The sequence below is a fragment of the Macrotis lagotis genome, chromosome 8 (genome assembly GCF_037893015.1).
Source record: "Macrotis lagotis isolate mMagLag1 chromosome 8, bilby.v1.9.chrom.fasta, whole genome shotgun sequence".
NCBI lineage: Eukaryota > Metazoa > Chordata > Mammalia > Peramelemorphia > Peramelidae > Macrotis > Macrotis lagotis.
Genome location: NC_133665.1, coordinates 141,974,874 through 141,982,046, shown reverse-complemented (window position 1 = coordinate 141,982,046; position 7,173 = coordinate 141,974,874).

The following is a 7,173-nucleotide window of genomic DNA, read 5'->3' as shown; positions in this document are numbered from 1 at the left end:
CAAGAACTATTGGCTATCTCTCCTTGACCAGGTCTGACTCAGGTGATCGTGAGGTTCTGACTCATTATTGGAAAGAAAAAAGACAAGAAGGTGCTTCAATGAATAGAGCTCCAGACCTGGAGTCAGGAAGACCTGAGTTCTAATCCAGCCTCAGACACTTATTAGGTGTGAACCTTGGGCCTGGCATTTTACTCCAGTGTCCTCATTTGCATATTAGGATAATAATACTCACCTCCTAGAGTTGATGTGAAGAACAAATGAGATAATAACTGAAAAGCATTTAACACGTGCCTAAAATATCACTAAGAATTATATAAATGGGGGCGGCTAGGTGGTGCAGTGGATAAAGCACCGGCCCTGGAGTCAGGAGTACCTGGGTTCAAATCCGGTTTCAGACACTTAATGATTACCTAGCTGTGTGGCCTTGGGCAAGCCACTTAACCCCATTTGCCTTGCAAAAAAAACTAAAAAAAAAAGAATTATATGAATGTTAGCTATTTATCACCATCATCAACATTACTATAAATATTAGTATTATTGATTGAAAGACCTGATTAAGGTTTAACTTGAAGGAGAGAAACTATTAGAGGATACAATCCCAGTTTCTAAGCATTTGAAGGGTTGGCATGTCAAAGAAGGATTCAATTTGTTATGCTTGACTCCTGAGATCAGAAAAGGGGAACAATGAAAAAATCATCATAAAAAGACAAATGATGCTTCGATATAAGGGAAAGTGTCTTAGCAACTAAATATTTGTTTTAAAAATCAACAAAGTTCTATCTCAAAAGACAGTGAGCTGCCCAGCACTGAAGGTACTCCAATGGCACTTGAATAGCTCCTTCTCAGGGAAAGTGTAGAGATTCATGCTCAAATACAGGTTGTCCTAGATCTTGGATTTTTAACTTGAGCCCCCAAGGGGTCCCTGGATAAATATTAAGGCGTCTGTGGGCTTGAATGGGGAAGATAATTATGTCTTTAGTTTTACTAACCTATACCTGAAAATTAGCATTTCTTTTTATTATGAATATTACCAACAAACCATTATCCTGAGAAGGGATCCATAGGCTTTATCAATCTGCTAAAAAGGCTCTGTGACAGAAAAGGGTTAAGAACTAAATTAATTCTGAAATCTTTTCTATTTCTGTCTCTAATATCTCTATCTCATTCTGAAAATTTTCCTGTGATTTTTCTAGTCCAAGTCTCTTCATTTGAAGAAACTGAGGTTCAGAGAATTTAAATCTTTTGCCAGAGTTCACCTAGCTAACCAAAACTGGAGCTAGAAGCTGGCGTTTGGGCCTCAAGTCTTGTGCTTGAATCTCCTACATTTGTCTAGTCTAACCTTACTTCTCCATTTAAAATATAAGATATAAGAAAACTGAAGCAAAGTGACTTGAATAAAGCCATACATGGAAAGGGAATTCAGCTCTTCTCATTTCTGGTCCAGGGCTCTTCCATTGTGCATCTCTGTCTCTTTAAAGTCATAGAAAGAGTGCCCAATGTCCTCTCTATCCTCTTCTTCCTATAACATGTATTATGCCAAGATTCCTATAGTAGCTATCAAGTCCCTGTTTTCCAATACTGGAAACAAACTAAATCCTGGCTGATGCTCTTCTTCCCTTCCTTTGTTGGGGCAACTACAGAAGGTCTCTTTATCGAGAGAGATTTCTACTTCTCTCTTCCCTTTGGGACCTCCAATTGAGCTATTTCCTTTATCAGCACTAACCAGAAACTCCTTCCAGATTGGCTCAAGCTTCCCCTGTCCCTTGATTGCCAATTGTTTCACAAAGCAACATTTCAATATGGGGGTGTTTTTTCCCTCCACTAAGCCTATTCTTGTCAACATCAATAATTCTTTTTAAAATAAAATGCTGAACCCAAAAATTTTTAAAAGACCATATTGCAATTAGTTGCCACTCTAATAAGAATCAGAGCCAAATGAGCATATTTTGACACTTTCCACTTTTGATTTCTTTCTCTAGGGACATGAAAATAGCCCCTGTCCCCTTAATAACTGGAAAACAGGCACTGAGGGAAAAGGGAACAATCCAAAAGGAGTCTTAGGGTAGAGTTCTTGGGTTCTACCTCACCAGGGTCAGCATCCTCCTTGGAGTGGCAGGTTTCTGACCTATTTAATTCAGAACCGCAGGAAATTAGAGCTGGAATGCATCTTCAAAACTATGTAATCTAAAGGTGGAAGGATCTGGGTACATTAAAAGAAGTACAGGGCAGTGGGGGAAAGCATGGGATTGGGAGTTAAGGAAACTGAATTCAAATCCCTGTTTTGCCACATCCCACTTGTGTGACTTGGGCAAGTAATTGAACCTTTCCTGACCTTGGTTTCATTGAAAGGGCTTTAGAGATCATCTAATCAAATTTCTTCATTTCACAGATGAGGAAACTGAGATCCAGAGATGCTGTAATTTGCTCACATTCATCTTACTAGAAATGTTGGAGGCAGGACTCAACTAACATCTTCCTAGCTCCAGTGCTCTGGATTTCCAAAATATCAAACTGCCTCTACTGACATGACTACCCTAAAATTCATAAGTCATAAAGTTCAAGTTAAAACTTCAATCACTTAATAGTCATGTGGCCTTAAGAGAAATATTTCCCTTCTCTTAGATTTATTCTCTATATCTAGGAAGATAGAATAATTGCAATAGTAGGATTTATTAAATATCTACTTGTAAAAGGTAAGAGATAGTGTAGTATAGTGAAGAAGGAGCTAGCCTTAGAATGGAAGCCACCCCCAATTTATAACTATTATTAAGTATATCAGGGTTTAAGGTTTCTGTCCCTGAGTCCATGAATTGACCATGTTAGTTTATTAGTTACTATTTTTTTTAGGATTTTTCAAGGCAAATGGGGCTAAGTGGTTTGCCCAAGGCCACACAGCTAGGTAATTATCAAGTGTCTGAGACCAGATTTGAACCCAGGTATTCCTGACTCCAGGGCTGGTGCTCTATCCACTGTGTCACCTAGCCACCCCTATTAGTTACTATTTTTAAATAAACTGGAGAAACCTCTTTTCCCAATATCTTTTACTCATTGCTCTATCTAAAAAATAAATCTCCAGTCTCCTAGACTTGAATAATCATCAATTATTGGCTGTTAACTTATTAACTTATTAACACAAGCCATTTATTGATGTCAATGTGGAAAAGCTCACTGCTTACAGGTTCCTCTAATCATCATTATTTCTCCAATTTCTCTTCAATTCTGGAGACACAAGTACCACCAGTCATCATTCTTATGACAGCAGACAAAGCCTCTCAGGAGTTCTCCTAATAATGTTGCTGTACAAGAGAGTAAGTTCAATTTAATCTTTCAGGAAAGAATTTATATTAATCCTATCTTTCCGTAAGTCAGTTAGTCTCTTCCTAGCCAGCAGAAGTTAATTCTACAGACCTACTACTATATTCTCTTCTCTCAAGATTGTTGAGGTTTTGTTAACAGTATTCATAGTGTCTGTGAAAGGGACTTTTGAAACAGGTGTCACAAATATTATATATATATATATATATATATATATATATCTCATATCTTTCTCATTTTACATATCAATGTTCTGTGTATATATATGCCTGCTTATATAATTAAAAAGAAAATTCAAGAAGAATATTTCTCATTATGAAAAATTCTCAGGGAAAAGGAGAGTAGGGTAGAATAGTATAGAGGAGGCTCAAGATGAAAGAATCAAATCTTGCCAGAAGTATGGGGGTAGTAAAATGGGTTGGGTTGAATAGACAATGCATTGGATGATAGTTAAGACTTGATTTAGCAAGTTAAAACACTTAGCTTAAACTAATCATATAAATTTGATAGAGATAAATGTAAACTTTTGTACTTAGGTTCAAAAAATCAGCTTCTCAAATGCAAGATAAGTCTTGACCATAAACCAATTCTGAAAAATATGTAAGGGTTTTATTCAGTTGTAAGCTCAAAATTAATTAACATTGTATTATGATAGAGAAGAATAACAATATGAACTCAGTCAATATTAAGAGAATCCTAGCATACAGGACTGGGGAATTAATAGCTCCACTTTCCTTTGCCCACTAAGTCAGACAACATATTTAATAAAGACATAATTCATTAAGGAGCATCTAATAAAGTCCTACTATGCATCATCCATTGTACAAAGATACAAAGATACAAAGAAAGTCAAAAAACAGTCTCTGCCATCAAGGAACTTACAATCTAATGGGAGAGAGAGTTATAATAAAATAATGTACAAGCAAGATATAGAAAAGATGGATTGAGGATCATCTAGGGAAAGCACTAAGATTAAGAAGAATTGGGAAAGGATTCTTGTTAAGAAAAAGGACTTTAGCTGGTACTTGAAAGAAGTCAGGAAGCAAAAATGGGGATGGAAAGCATTCTAAGAAAAGATGATAATGAATGAAAATGACTGGACTCAACAGATGAAATGTCTTGCGCAAGTAAAAGCATGGAGTCCAAGTGTCATTGGCTTGCAAAGTATCATCTAGATCTTAAAGAAGTCTTGAGAGAGTCTATTGCAACCTTTGGTTTATTTATAACAGTGTCCAAAGTAGGACTTGAACCCAAGACATCCTTTCTTTGTTAAATCAACTCTGCATAGGAGGCATCATTTAGTTCTAGGTGCGTCCTTAAGGCAACCATCATGGGGAAGGAACTTGAGATTCTTCCATAAGACGATCATTTGAAGGAATATAGAACGTTCAGCCCAGAGAAAAGAAGACTTAGGTGGGGTATATCTTCAAGAGCTAGAAGAGTTGTCCTATAAAAGAAGGATTGAACTTGTTCCATCTGTCCCCAGAGAACATCCCTAGGAAGAATAGACAGAAATTTCCAAGGGACAGATTTAAGCAGAATATAAGTGGAAATTTCCTAAAAATTGAAATTGTCCAAGAGTGGAAGGAGGAGCCATGAAATATTGTGAGTTCTCCTTCACTTGAAATCTTCACACAAAAACTGAATGAGCTTGTGAGGCATGTGGCAGCAGGAATGTTCATAGATGTGTTACTTTAGATAACTCCTGCCATCTCTGTTATTTTGTGAATTACAAGACTTGGAGTCCTGAGACTTGGGTTTGAATCTGGCTTCAACACTTCCTGGTGCATGACCATAAGCAAATCACTTTTTCTCATTTGCAAAATGGAGATAATAGCATTCCCACTGTTTGTCTCTCACGGTTGTTAAGAAAAAAAAATTTTTGAAAACCTTGAAGCATTGGAAACCTGGAAGTTATTACCATTATCACTGACTGGAATCTGAGAAATTGATTGTGGGCCTTACCATCAGGGGCTCTGAGGTGGGAAGCCATTTCCCAGCCCATAATTGAGAGCATGGCCCAGCAAACCTATGATTTAAAGCAATTTCATGGTTTCCTTTTGCATCTGAGTCTGAAGAAATAGGTTTGAATCGGGCTGGTTGCCGGCTCAAACAGAGCAAGCAGACACCTCCTATTTAAGACTCGGCAGGCACAGAACAGCCAAATCATGGGCAGGGAACTAGAGCAGCCAATGCAAAGCCGGGAGAGCTTATTAAGGAAACTGTTGGGTTGTGTTCCATGTGGAACTAAATGGCAGGCCTGGGTTGGAGAACAAGGCATCCATTAGCATTCAGACCAGCTCCAAGATTGGACAGAGCCAAACCCATTAGCACCTCACAGTTTTAGTCTCACCCAGGGTGGTAACTGAGCCTGTTAGAAGTGCCCTTGCCTAGACAGTCTCCCTAGAATCTAGGTTATGATTTTTCTCCCTAGTACCATCTCCCTTGGAAGGGCAGGTTCCTCAGCTTTTTTTTCTCCCAGGTTTGGCATTCATTTCAAAGATCACCAATGATTCTCCTGGGGCTGTAGGGTCATAAATCTAAAGCAGAAAGGGATCCCAACCATCTCATTTTAGACTGAAGACTGAGATCCAAAACCTACTGACACCAAGCCATTATGTATTTATTTAAGCACCAACTGTGAGTCAGGGAAGAGAAGGAAATGGTAAGCCACTCCAGTAACTTTGCCAAGAAAGCCTCATGGACAGTATGATCTATAGCAACACAAAGAATTGGACCTGACTGAACAACCATTGTGCCAGGGCACTGGGCACTGTACCAAGTGATGGTTCAGAAGTAGAATCTGAATCCAGTTCCTGAAGAAATTGAGCTGAATGTCAGGCTCCAATTTCATCAGTTTTATAGCTGATGCTAGAAAGGAACCTTTAGAATCAAACGTTTTATGGTTAATGATAGAAGAAAATGTAGATACCATCTCATTTAATGCTTTTTTTTAAGATGATGAAGCTGAAATTAAGGGTCACAGTTGTGCAGCTATTTAGGTGACACGGTCAGAATTTGAACAAAGCCCTCTAGAATCCAAGTGCAATGCAATTCTCACTTACAGCAGGCTGTGACATATGATCCTGCCCACACAAGATTCCTACCATTTCCTAAGGGGAAGGGCCAGCCATATGGACAGATCCTAGCTTCAACAGAGTGGGTTGAAGATCTGCTGGGCAGTTGGTGTGGATGGATGGCTGATTGCTCAGCTGTAGCCTTCTATGTCACCTCCCAAGAAAGCAGGGTTCTCCTGGTAGTAACCGAATTGGAAATGTGGGCTTCCCCCTTTGTATCTCTTTTAGTGCTCCTCATCAAAATTCATTAGGACAGCCAGCTACTCTCAGGGCAACAAATACTCTTTGCCTATAGACATCTAACTATTCATGACCCCATTTGGGGTTTTCATAACAGAGATACTGCAGTGGTTTGCCATTTCCTTCTCCAGTTCATTTCACAGATAAGGAAACTGAGGCAAACAGGGTTTTGAATTAACCAGGGTCACATAGTGTCTGAAAACAGATTTGAATTTAGGTCCTCCTGATTCCTAGCCCAGAACTCTATCCACTAGACAACCTACTTGCATGTCCAGACAGCATAGTATAGGTATTAGCTCTCTCCGTTAAAGCTGATCATAGGTATCCCAGAGTAGATGCAGAGATAAACTTGAAATAACCATGGAGACAGTTCACAATGAATCCCCACAGTAAGGATACTTCCTTCTGGTCCCAAAGTACAGTTTGTACTTTGTCTAGAATCCTTTAATTTGACTCTTGAATCTGTTTTTAATCTCTTTCCTTTATACCACATTGCCCCTCCTCATCTCTCTAGTAAGTCACATTCTCTCACTGTCTCCTG